Source organism: Dioscorea cayenensis, unplaced genomic scaffold, assembly GCF_009730915.1.
Source record: "Dioscorea cayenensis subsp. rotundata cultivar TDr96_F1 unplaced genomic scaffold, TDr96_F1_v2_PseudoChromosome.rev07_lg8_w22 25.fasta BLBR01000047.1, whole genome shotgun sequence".
Lineage (NCBI taxonomy): Eukaryota > Viridiplantae > Streptophyta > Magnoliopsida > Dioscoreales > Dioscoreaceae > Dioscorea > Dioscorea cayenensis.
Window position 1 is genome coordinate 25,274 of NW_024086438.1, and position 14,337 is coordinate 39,610.

Below are 14,337 nucleotides of genomic sequence, written 5' to 3' on the forward strand. Positions count from 1 at the left end.
GCACCGAGGATTAGAGATTGATCCCTCCAAAATTAAGGTAATCATAGAAATGCCACCTCCAAAGACATTGAAGCAGCTGAGGTCCTTTCAAGGATGACTCGCCTATATCCGAAGATTCATCGCCAATCTTTCGGACAGGTGCAAGCTGTTCTCAAAGCTGGTGAAAAAGGATGCTCCTTTTAAGTGGGACAATGAATGCCAAACTGCTTTTGAAGAAATCAAGAGCTACTTACTGAATTACCCACTTTTAGCGGCACCAATTGAAGGAAAGCCATTGATTTTATACAGAACAGCCTTGGATGGATCCCTTGGAGCTTTATTAGCCCAAGAGAATGAATAAGGGAAGGAGAATGCCCTATACTAACTTAGTAGAATGTTGGTGGGTGCTGAAAACAAATATACACCAATAGAGAAGCACTGTCTCTCCTTGGTGTTTGTAGTAAAGAAGCTTTGGCATCATTTGCTCTCACATAAAGTTATTCTTATCTCAAGAATAGACCCACTCAAGTATTTGATGACTAGACCACTACTTACTGGAATATTAGCGAAATGGGCATTGATACTCATGGAGTTTGACATAACTTACACTCCACAAAAAGCAATCAAAGGTCAAGCATAGGCAGATTTTCTTGCGGCGCATCCTTTGCCCGATGAATCTCCCTTGAGATGTGATTTCCCTAATGAAGAGACTTTGGCAATTGAAGAGGGAAACAATATTGGCAGATGTACTTCGATGGAGCTTCTTCGATACAACCAGCTATTAGACCCAAAATTCCTCAAGTCAAAGCTGGTATTGGACTTATTTTTATTTCTCCTGATGGTGATATCCTGAGATACTCTCTTTCTTTGTCGAAGCTGTGTACTAACAATGAAGCAGAATATGAAGCTCTTATTTCTGGATTAGAGCTAGCAGTCAGTATATGGGGTTCAAAGCTTGCATATATATGGCGATTCACAACTCATTATAAATCAAGTTGAAGGAAGTTTCAAGACTCATAAGCAAGAACTCCTTCAGTATCATCAGAGAGTTATTGAATTGTTGAAGCAAATTCCTAATGTTAAGCTGGAGAGAGTTTCCAGGTCGATTAATGGAAAAGCAGATAGTTTAGCCAAATTGGCAAAAGAGTTGGCTGATCCAGATCAAGAGGATATCCAAGTCACCATCCGAAATATGCGAGTATTGAGTTCATGCTTTGATGAAGAATTAGAAAACAAAAAGCTCAGAAAAGAAGAGATTCTGACAGTGGTTAAAGATGATTGGAGAGAGCCTTTTATTAAATACTTGAAGTATGGCGAACTCCCAGATGAAAAGTCTCGAGCTACGCAGTTAAAGAAAAGGGTGAAGAGGTTTACCCTTGTTAATGATGTTCTCTATCGAAGATCATATGATCAACTCCTGCTAAGATGTCTCTCGAAGGAGAAGTCTGAAGAAGTCATGCATGAGGTCCATTTTGGTATTTGTTGAGCTCACCAGTCAGGACCAAAGATGCGGTTGAAGATTAAACATATTGGGTACTATTGGCCAAGCATAATTAACGATTGTCTACAATATGCAAGACGGTGCAAACTATGCCAAGCCCATGGGGATTTCATTCATCAACACCCCAATCCTTTACACCCTACAATCTCTTCATGGCCTTTTAAGATGTGGGGGACTGATGTGATAGGCCATATTGAGCCTCCATCATCAAGAGGGCATCGCTTTATATTAGCTGCCACTGATTATTTTTCACGATGGGCGGAAGCCATTCCTTTAAAAGAAGTAAAGGCGGAGAATATCATCAAATTTTTCAAAGACCATGTGCTATATAAATTTGGAACACCTCGAAGGATCATCTCTGACAACGGGCGAGTATTCAAAAGTTTCAAGGTTGGAAGGTTTGCTCAGCATCACAAAATAGATTGGAGGTATTCCTCTATCTATAATGCTAGAGCAAATGGTCTTGCAGAAGCATTCAATAAAACACTATCCAAATTGTTGAAGAAAGTAGTTTTGAAAAGTCAAAAGGATTGGCACGAAAGGCTTCCTGAAGTTTTATGGGCATACCGGACAACATATCGAACACCAACTCAATCAACACCATACTCATTGGTTTTTGGTACAGAAGCTGTTCTTCCACTTGATGTCCAAATTCCATCTTTAAGAATTGCCTTACAAAATGAACTCACAAATGAAGATAGAGTTCGCTTGCATTTGGATGAGCTTGATGCTTTAGATGAAAGAAGGCTAAAGGCCCAACAAAATCTTGAAGTCTACAAAGCAAGGATGGCTCGAGCTTACAATAAGATGGCTCGTATTCGAACTTTCGAGAAAGGAGAGATGGTATGGGTGTTAAGAAGACCAATCATCACCAACAAGCATGCTGGGGGCAAATTTAAGTCAAATTGGCAAGGCCCGTATATTATAGAGGTCACCTACGAAGGAGGAGCTTATCAGCTAGTCGATGCCGATGGAAGAAGACCTATGCCACCTATCAATGCGCGCTTTTTGAAAAAATATTATCCATGATGTACATGTGATGCATGATATAAAAATGCTAAAAACAACAAAAAAAAATAAGAAGAAATAAAAAGAAAAAGAAAAGGTTTGTGTTTGTCTATGACGGAACGTCCAGTGCTCTTGTTTGAGCAAATTGGTGAAGCATAATATATGCTTCTCGAGGCAAATCACGAATCCCATTATTTTGTTTCTTTTCTCCATTTGAATAAAAGCATGTTGTAAAATAAGAAAAGGGTTGTGTTTGTCTATGACGGAACGTCCGGTGCTCTTGTTTGAGCAGGTTGGTCAAGCATGATATATGCTTCTTGAGGCAAAGTACAAATTTCATCACATTGTTTTCTTTGTCAAATCTAATAAAGATATGATTCTATGAATTTTGAAATGATGCTTGTAAATTTTGCTCTGAGAGATTACATGCAAATCCAATAAGAAACTATAAGATAAAAAAGTAAAAAGTCGAAGAAAAAAAGGTCAAGAAAACAAAAACAAAACAAAAACAAAAACAAAAACCAAAAACAAATTTTTCACCACATCATAAACACATGACAATAGTCAATATGAATGGCGGAGATTGAGGTTGAGGTCCATTTACCTCTCATAGAAATTCATAAGTTCAAGTCAAATTTTGTTAAACATTGCGGTCTCCATTGTTGATCTTTAAGTTTATGATCAGGTGGCCAAATCTTTCCTGGTACTCATGAATTTTTTTTATTTAGACACATAGATTATTTTTCTTTGAGTTGGATGGTCAAAATCATGTTTGAAGTGCTGCAAACTAAAAAAAAACAAACAAACAAACAAAAAAAGAGAAAGAAAGTAGAAAGAGAGAAAACAGAAGAAAATTCTATAAAAGTAAAAAAAAAGGAAGAAGCTGGACATGAAGTCAAAGTTTTGATTGAAAAAAAAAGAAGAAAAGAAAAAGTTTCTAAATTGGGCAAATTGGGCAAAATATCATTCAATATGGGATTTTAAAAAAAACAAAGAAAAAAAAAATTATCTCAAGTCGGCTGAAAATTTTTGAAGTTTGAAAGTACTTGTGCCTTCCTCCCTCAACTATTGTGTGTGAGGAAGCTACAAGGGGGCCATTTGTTTATATGGTTTTCTTTTAATTCCTAATTCCATTAGGAATTTATTATTAAAAATAAAAAAATAATAATATATTTAAAAAAGAAAAATGAAAATGAATAAAAGAGAGAGGGAAAAAGAGGGAGTTCGAAGTTTTAAAAAAAAATTAAATTCAAAAAAAAGAAGAAGAAGGGATAAGAATTGAAAAAAATTTGAATTTAAATTTTGAAAAAAAATTCTCACGTCAGGATTTTCTCGGGGGTGTTGAGGATTTTTGGGGAACAGATGCTAAAAAAAAGAAAAAAAAAGAACAGAGAAGGAAGAAGGAGAAGAAAAGTGAGAAGAAGAAAAAGAAGAGAGAGGAGACGGAGAGAAAATAGAGGGGAAGAGAAAAAGAGAAGAAGATAGAGAGAAGAAGAAGACAAGCAACGTTGGACAGACAAAACAAAAAGGAAATGATCGGGTTCAGATAGCAAAAACAAAAGAGAGAGAGGTACTATGTTTCTTTAAAAAAAGATCCATTATTGTGTAATCCTTGCTTGCGTTTTTTCACATGCTGTGTGCATTCAAAGAAGAATATATGCATATATATATATATATAATTTTCATGCATTTAAAGAGCAATAGATGCCTGTACGTGCACATTCCTTTCCCTTTCTAAAAGAATATATATAATTTCTTTTTATGCATGCATGTACATGCATTATCATGAATCTTTTTCTCTAAAAAATATATATATGTAATTGCTTTCCATGCATTTAAAGAAAAAAGCCCATGCACGTGCATGCAACCATGATACAAGCTTAGCATCCGTTCATTTCTTCTCTTTTTCGTGTTCTTCTTTATCTCGTGCTCGTTCTCTTCCCCATTTGGAGAGAATTCGTGCTCTCTCTCCCTTTCCACTTCGCAGAGGGGCGCATAGAATATGAAAAAAAAGTCAGTGAGCTAGAGAAATATAGAGGAGAGAAGAAGAGAAAAGAGGCATCGCTGGGACACGGATTGATAACAGGATACGACAAGGTTCAGTCGGTGATCTAATTCATATCCCGGCAGCCACCGTCATCGTTGCCATCTCATTCGGCTTTAGGAATTTCAAGCTCTCAAAAAATTCTTCAATCCAAAAAAAAAAATTAAAAAAAAGAGGTGGATGTCTCTCTTTCCATGATGCTGTGATCAAGAGGGTATTATGACTCCAAGAAAACCTATGACATCTACGGGGACGTGTGTGGCCCGGTATTGAAAGCAGCGAGGTTGTGATGCTTCCTGAGAAGATTCAATCTGAAGACATTGTTGTTGATGGGTGATTAGCATACTGTTCTGCACCTTTGTCATCTATCTTTATGGACAGAAGATCGTCTATTTCCTCCGACCACCGATGAAGACTTCAACGGCCATATGGCCATTGGCTGAATTCTCTACGACCACAAGCTCTTACCTAAAACCATCCACAGCTTCATTCGCTCGTCGGAGTTCTGTCTCTCTGCAAAGGCAGTGCCTTGTGGTCTCTTGGCCGCACCTTTGAGGTTCGTCGATCCTATTCCACTACATCGGAAGCCGCTGAGGCTGATGCTCTGCAATGTTCGCCATTGCTTCAGCAAATTCATGTCAACTTGGGCATAGTAATGGAGAGCAATGGATTACTAATCAGTGCAGTAAAGCATTATCGTTAAGCTGCCATATTTTGCCTAACTCGTTATCGGGATTTGAAACATATTGGCAATGCTTTGTTTGGTGTTGGTGACCATCGCTCCGCTGAGAAAGTACTGGAGGTATCAAAGAAATGTTGAAATGTATGGGGAGGGTGATCAGTTCCCATCCTGATCACTAGCATGCTCATCTCAATAGGACGACATCATGGTTAGGCGCTGGAGACAGAACAGGACAGGATCGATAAAGAGAAGCTGGAGTACTTCCGGAACAAGGAGAAAGACTACAAGCAAACGATTGAATAATCAAGGTCGTGCCTGCCGCCGATCCTTGTGTAGTGTGAGGTGATGCAGATGTTGCTAAAAAATGAAGGATGAGTAAAAAAGGAGATGAAAAATGAAGAAATGAAGGACAGAAAGAATGAGGGAGGGAAAAAGCGAAAAAATAAAGGAAAAAAATGAAGGATAAAAAAAGAAATTAAAAAAATGATGAGGGATGAGTGATAAAAAGAGATGATGATGAAAAGGAGAGTAAAAAAATAAAGAAAAGAAGAAAAGATGGGAAAAAGAAGGGTGAGTTTTAGAAAAGAGAAGAAAAAAATATGGAAAAAAATGGAAGGGTGGGTTAAAAAAAAAGATGAGAAAGAAAAAATATAAAAAAAAGGGATATGGAAGGGTGAGTAAAATAAGAGAAGAAAGGAAAAATATGGGAAAATGAAAGGATGGGTTAAAAAAAAGGAGAGTAAAAAATGAGAAAAAAAAAGTAAATGATGAATTTGAGTGGGGTATTTTTGTAATTTTATTTTTTTGCAAGGTCTCCAACGAAATTTCTCTCATTCCACCTTGAAGTTTTGACTTTCTTGAGTAACGAGAATTTCTATGAAATTTCTCTCATTCCACCTTGAAGTTTTGACTTTCTTGGGGTAATGAGAATTTCTATGAAATTTCTCTCATTCCACCTTGAAGTTTTGACTTTCTTGGGGTAACGAGAATTTCTATGAAATTTCTCTCATTCCACCATAAAGCTTGACTTTCTTGTGGTAACGAGAATTTCTATAAATTTCTCTCATTCCACCTTGAAGTCTTGACTTTCTTGGGATAACGAGAAATTTTCTATAAATTTCTCTCATTCCACCTTGAAGTCTTGACTTTCTTGGGGTAACGAGAAATTTTCTATAAATTTCTCTCATTCCACCTTGAAGTCTTGACTTTCTTAGGGTAACGAGAAATTTTCATGAATTTCTCTCATTCCACCTTGAAGTCTTGACATTCTTGGGTAAAGAGAAATTTTTTTCAAAAAAAAAAAAATCAAATCCTCTCATTAAGCTCACTGTGAGGTCTTTTGACACTCATTGGAGTAAAAACAAAAGCATGAAGGAAGAGTAAAAAAATTTTTTTAAAGTGAAAGGAAGAGAAAAAAAGGAAAAAAATGAAAAGTTCACAAAAAAAAAAATATCTTTCATCAACACTCATTAAAAAAAGAAGAGTTGACGAAGATTTACTTGAAGCTTGCTTGGAAGTCTTTTGACACTCGTTAGGGTGAAAAGAGGTGAAAAAAAAAAAATCTTTTCTTGAAATGAAAGGAAGAGTAAAATAAATGAAAATTTCAAAAAAAAAAATGAATGAAAGGAAGGAATAAAAAATGAATAAAAATTTTCACCAAAAAAAAAAAGTCTTTCGTCAACACTCATTGAAAAAAGTTGGGTTGGCAAAGCTTTTCCTAAAGCCCATTATGAGGTCTCTTTCGAAAGAATGAGTTTGAGATCCGTTTTAAAAGCAAGTCAAAATTATCAAGTTAATTACTTAACCATATTGAAGGTCACGACTTAAAAAAAATTCCAATGGTCAAGGCTCATAAGCATTGAAGAGTTAAGAACTAAATACCTGATGCAAGCGACAAATGCAACTCTGAAGTTTCAATACACCAGGAAGTAAAAGACATGAGGAGTTTCACAAGTCAAGGAGCTGGAGATTTTACAAGCACAAAGAGCCAAAGTTTTCAGTGACCAAGTAGGCAACTCGTATATATAGAGTGGCCATAGCTTGAACTGAGCGAAGTGTCAAGACATAAACTAACATAAAGAAAGAAAAAAAAATTGAAGAGGGCCACATCCACAAAGCCAAAAGGTTCGTCCGACATACTTTTAGTGAAGGAACTAAGAGCATCAGTCAAGCAAAACAAATTTTTTTGAAGAGCATGATAGGAATAGCTCTTTCAAAAAAAAAATCTCTTGTTAAGCTCTCTTAGAGAATAACTCTCTTACTTTTGTCTATGATCATGTGTTTACATGCATCTTTGAAATTAATAAAAAAATTATTATGTTTACTCAGTTACTTCTCATTCACACTTGTTTCTTAATCGGAGGTTCCCATGACATTGTCTGGGGTAATTAATATTAGGGGCTTGTCCCTAATAGGAGTCATGAACCCGTAATCATCTGAAATATAAAAAACAAAAAAATTGATTTGTGATCCATGCTTTTCAACCGGTTAATTCTAATTAAAGGCCGGGTGGAAAGAAAGGAGCCCACAATATCTAATTAAAATCATTGATCCTACATTTTATATTACCAAATATATACGATGACTTTGAATTATTGAATTTATTCTATATTAAAATGTTTTTTTAATCACAAATTATAATTTTTCTTATTTTAATTTTATGCCCTTGTAATGTTTTTGTAATTCTATAATAATTTTTTATACAACTTTGTTGTATATGACTCATATACATGGTGAACGGACAGATACATCAAGATGTGTTGGGGGTGCTGGATCAACGCCCCGCGGTACAATATGCGGATATTTTGATAAATCTCATATATTTCAAGTTCTTTGTTCACTGTCAAATTGTTCTTCATTTCACTATAGATCATTATCTGGTTTTAAATTATTTTTTTCAAATAAAAATAATAATAGTCATACGTTTTTAATGGACCTTCATGAGACACATGTGTGTGCAACTTCAAAAATTCTACAAAGGAAAAACATGCATTTCTATTTTAAAAAAAATTATTCAACCTTTTTTCAAGGTTTCATTCAAAATAAAGCTCTATTAATCACAAACCTAGAACACATCCCGAGGTAAATCCAACGGCCATTTTTTCCAAGCATCACGTCCTTTTCCTCCACACGACTTCCGACTCTAACGAGTGAACAGTTAATCGAAGAGACCACATCCTAGGCAAACATGCGGTTAGAATAAGGCATGGGTTATTCTTATTCTAAAAGCTTCGGGAATGGCAGCACTCTTGGGATCATCCACTTATGGAATCCCATGCTCTGTTTCTTTTGGGACTGGGGCTGAAAAGAGAGCAGCACAACGTCCGGTGGTGCTCCCGAGAAATGAGTTTGCACGTCAGAGATAGGTCCGGTGAGGAGCTGAGTAAAGTCCGGGAGGTGGTACTGGAGGTGGGTCATGCTCATGTCCATCGCTCGTTGGTGCGGATCGTGTCGTTGAGGAAGAGAATGAAGGGCACTGGAGACTGGGGAGTGCTCTTCTACTTCCATTTGCTCGTCGATGCCGTCATCTGGATTTTAGGGTCAATATTTGTTTATTTTTTTCTCTGATTTTTCTTGAGAATGAGATGTAATTAGGGTTCAATTCAAGGATGTATCAATTAAATTGGTTTATTTTTGGGGATAATTTATGTGCAGTTCTTTATAGACCTTTCCGCGTTGCGCTTTGGTTTTGCGGGTCTTGCCAATCTCGTCAGAGATTTGATCAAAATCCCCATCAAAGTTATCGGATGGTCAATCTCTCCAAGGTTTTTTTCTTGTTTTTGAATCCCTTCATTTGATGACTATCTCGAGTGTTTTTCTGCTTTTTCTTTACATTTGATGATGATCTCGAGTGAAAAAAAAGGAGCTTTTGAATTAATCGAAAATTCACGGTACATTGAACAAAAAAAGAAAAACAGCAAGCATTGCATAATTGTTTAAAGAATTTCTTTAAATGGGTTTGATGTTTCCTGTAACATTTCAATGTATGTTATATTACTGTTTAGAGGTATGTATGCGTAGAGTTTCTTCCAACCATGAACAAGAAACAGAGAACTTCTTTTGTCCTCTCCCAAAAATGTTCTCGCCAGGTCGAAAAATGGTTTTACGTATAATAACTAATCCTTCTATTGATCAATTGAGAAGAGCTTAACAATATCTCGCACCAAGAAAAACCAAGGAATGCCATAGAATTGCAAATATCATCTCCCATGATTTTTATGAGCCTTATCTAACTAGGTTTATACTCATACTAGCAATGAAGAATTTTAGTTTGGAGCTGCGAAGTACATGTCGCAATGATTGATTGGAAAGAATGTTGTTGGATATATGATACTAGGATGATGTCTTCTTCTGATGTCCAAGGACCTTTTTTTATCCCAACCTTATGACAGCATGGAGGTCTCCCCATCATAACACACCAGCTTCTCTCTTTTTCTCTACCTTTCTCCTTATCTCCCTTATACTAGTGTCTCATCAACATGTGAGTGCTATATATATATATATATATATATATATATATATATATATATATACATACAAGTTGAAGAAAGCTTCTCTTTTTCTTTTGATACTCACATGATTCGAGTGAAACCATGCAACAAAAGTTGAAACTTGATTTTTTTGTCATGTTACGTTTTGTATGTAAATACATATATAATAATTATATAAGTATATCCGCATTAGATTATTAAGGAAAATAATTAATGATGATCTTGTTCATGACAAAGTTTGGTAGATCTCTTTTTTTGTACGCATGTATGTACTTATGCACGTGCTCGTATTATACAAGTACATCTCTTTCATTGATTGCTAATGTTTGTGCTCAACTTGGTCTTGTAGGCCATGCATGGAGGTTCCCGTAGACACGTGAAAGTCTTCTTAGTGTATCATTAGGTAATAGTTTATTTTTTCTTGTTTTTAGGAATTATATATTTAGTACCCTTTTTTGAATGAAAAATATCCGAGTTTTATTCTTATTGAGTTTGAATGTTTTTTTCTCCACTTGTTCTTTTGATAAAAGTTTCTAACATTATCAGGGGCATGAGGTTTATAGAATATTAGAATATATAAGTTAGTTTGTTATACAACTTATAACTCATCATTGCATTTTATTTTGTATTTCACTAATTTGAGAATAATATATTTATAATTGCTTATATTTGTTTTATATCTCTGTTTTTATTTTGATCTTTGATTATTATATATGTTGTTTCTTCTTATCTACACTACATCACCTATGTTTGTGGTTGATATAAGTGGAAAAAAAAACTAAAACATGAGAAAAACTTCAAGCAATATAAAATATTGTCATTAGATATTTATTTTGTGCTAAATGGGTTAAATATTAGCTGTTCAAATGTATTGAAGTGGAACAAAGAAATATTAATGTTATAATGGGTATTGCAGCTAGTTTATATCAATCACAATTTTTGGGATATTACAGACCTCATTATATTCAATTTTGTGTATTACAACTACCGCAGGGACTAGTTGCATTTAGCAACAAAATATTGTACCCTATTGTAATTGCCTCATTTGCCAATGGCTATTATATGTTTACATTAATTATATTCATATATATAGCATTGTTTTTAGAACATTTTATTTAATTTTAATCAGCACTGGTTGATTTTGACAGTTTGGTTCTTTCATCCTTCATTATTTGTAATATGTCAACTAAAGCTTTATTAATTAAATATTTTGGTTCAGATATATATTTGACAATATGGATAGTCATCCGCACACTTTGTCTTGCACTTTATCTTGGTGATTTATCCATCACCAGTCTTAGGGCTTGCGCTCTTATGTCTTCCCCAAATTGAATCAATATATTGAGTTTTATAGCTTTTCGTGATTAGGAAGTTGATCAACATTCTCTCTGGAGTTGCTCATACTGGAGAAAACCAAAAAAATTCCCTACATGGATTCCCCAATCACACATTTACTGAAAGATACTCTTAGTGGCAATGCAAAGGTCACCTATTTATGTTCCATTTCTCCAGACAACAGGTTTTTTTTAATGAAAAATGCGCGTGAAGTTTCTGCTATTTTCTCCTAGAGTAATATTCTTTGTGGTAAAATCATGGACAAAGCTGGAAGCACCCTGAGGTTTGGAGAACTTGCGAAAGAAATTCAAAACAAGGCTGTAATCAATGAAATATCTGATGATGATTTTTGTGGTCTCAGTGATCCGATTCGTCAGCTAAAGGTGAGCCTGTAAAATGTAAATTACTATTACATTACATGTTGTCACTAAGATTGTTCCCATCTTTACGGTTGATGGCAGGAAGAACTTATAAAAGTAAAGTCTTCTTGGGGCAACTGACTCAGAACCAACCGTGGACACTTTAAATCCCAAAATGCCCGTGAGAGCTTAAATCAACTAAGAGTGATCCTTAACCGGTCACTGATTTTGCCACTCATTGATAATATTGATTCAGAAGAAGAAATAGATGTTGACACGGAAGACGTCCGTGAATTATGTGATCAACTACAGAATGCACATTCCTCCAGTGAAGATGACTCAGCAGTGATAGTTGAAACTGTGGATGGCACTCCTACAGAAGAAATTTTGGTTACAAAGACTGATCTAGAACATGATGCTGGACTATTACATTTTGTATTTGTTTGTTGTATTAGATGTTTAAATTATTATATTTTGTATTTCATTGTTATTCTAGATATTTATAGATCGGAATGTTTATTTTGAAAAATATTATAAAAGTTATTGTTCAGGATTATAAATTAGGTTTTAAAATAGGTTTGTAAAAATAGTTAAAAAATTATTATAAATAATCATGGTTATAAATAAATCATTTCCGACATAATTTGTGATGTCGCAGAATATCTCACTAAGATGCAACATAATTTGTGACACAATTTACAACAATCGAAATGTGTTTTAAATTTTGTTGGAAAACATCGCACACATTTGCAATACAATTTGCGATAAATAAAATGGGTCACATAATTTGTTGCAAAAAGACTCAATGTTTGCAACACAATTTGCGACGCGTAAAGTTTTGCGACAATCAAAATAAGTCGCAAAGAATGTTGCAAAAGTCTTAAATAGTTGCAACATTTATTGCGACACATTTTATTGTGTCACAGATTATGTTGCAAATTGCGATCTGCCACACATTTTTGACTTTTTGTGTCGCAAATTGCATTTTTTTGTTGTAGTGACCATCATTTGGATTGCATCAGCAATGCATGCTTCCGTTAACTTCGGTCAATACCCATATGCCGGTTACCTGCCAAACCGGCCAACTGTCAGCCATCGATTAATGCCGGAAGCCGGTTCACCGGAATACAAAATGCTTACAACCGACCTGGATAAGGTTTTCTTGAAAACTATCACCAGTGAGCTGCAAACACTGCTGGGATGTTTGCTGGGATTTCACTAATTGAGATATTATCTAAGCATGCTTCTGATGAGGTGTATTTGGGAAAAAGGGACTCAGAGGTTGAATAATGATGAAAAGGCTTTGGCAGTATTTAGAAGGTTTGGAACAAGGCTTGAAGACATTGAGAAGGAGATAGTGGGAAGGAATGAGGACCCTAATCTTAAGAATAGGAATGGACATGTGAAAATGCCTTATTCCTTGTTTTATCCTACTAGTGATCCTGGTCTCACTGCCAAGGGAGTTCCTAATAGTGTTTCCATTTGATGATGAGATGGGGATGTTATAACATAACAAAAAACGCAATTTACGACACATTTTTGTGACACAAAAGATTAAAACTGTGTCGCAGATCACAATTTGCAACAAAATTTGCGACACAGTAAAACGTGCCGCATTTCAGATGTCGCAAATATTTGCGACACTTTTGAAGACTGTGTCGCAGAATTTGTGACACAAAATGAAAACGTTGCAAATTTCATCGCAATTCATGGATCTTCCGAATCAATATTTGCCATTCAATTTGCAACGATATGCAATAATTTATTGAGAGATAATTTGTGTCGCAATAAATGTTGCAACTATTTGAAACTTTTTGCAACATTCTTTGCGATTTATTTTAGTTGTCACAAAACTTTACTCGCCGCAAATTGTGTTGCAAATATTGAATCTTTTTGCAACAAATTTTGTCTCATTTTGTTTGTCGCAAAACTTTATGTCGCAAATTGTGTTGCAAATGTGTGTGATATTTTGCAACAAAATTTGAGACACATTTCGATTATTGCAAATTGTGTCGCACCTCGGTGAGATATTATGCGACACAATTTTATTGTCGCAAATGATGTCGCAAATTAATTATTCATGACCATGATTATTTATAATAATTTTTTAATTATTTTCACAAACCTGTTTTAAACCTAATTTGCAATCCTGAATAATAACATTTATAATATTTTTCAAAATAAACATTCTGATCGATAAATATCTAGAATAACAATTTATTATAAATTAGAATACTTCAAACATCTAATACAACAAACAAATACAAAATGTAATAGTCAAAGTATCTAATGTAATAATAGATTGTTGAATTCTCAAAGAAGACTGCTTCAATTGCGAATGAGAATAATTAGAAACCATCTCCTCAACAAGGTTTCTCATGTCATAACATCGATTTTTTGCAACCCCGAATATGTCCCACCATAGTTTATCATCATCAATTTGTACCCCCTGCCCTTCTCGAGCCAATACATCTTGGCAAGCTTTGACAAATTTCTCCTACATAATATAAAGTTAATCATTATTTATATGTTATTATAAACAAATGAATTCTCACAGAAGAACACGAAACTTAATAGCTTATACTTACTGAAAGACAATCTGGGATCATCAACTACTCATGTGGTACATATCTAAAGAGCTGCAATAAACGATCAACGTATACGACCTTCCGCCACACCTAATGAAGATAAAAACATGTGGGAAAGTTTTTTATTCACAAGAGTCCTCACACAAGTTCAGTCAAATTCAGATGATAATAGAAAAAGGAGTACCTCTCCATCTACCAATAGCTACAAAGCAAATATTGCCGCCTTGAGACCCAAAGTGGGATGTAGAACATATATTTCCTATGAACAACATTTGAATAGTTAAAACTGAAGTACAAGCACAAATATAAACTTGTAGAACGATATTCAGTTGGATAAATATTGGATACATA

The 14,337-nt window shown here is 34.9% G+C and overlaps 1 pseudogene; it reads left to right on the plus strand.

The window, feature by feature from the left end:
- The window catches only part of LOC120253331, a 28,765-nt pseudogene extending 15,876 nt beyond the window's left edge, over window positions 1–12,889 (plus strand).
- Window positions 12,890–14,337: the final 1,448 nt, after the last annotated feature.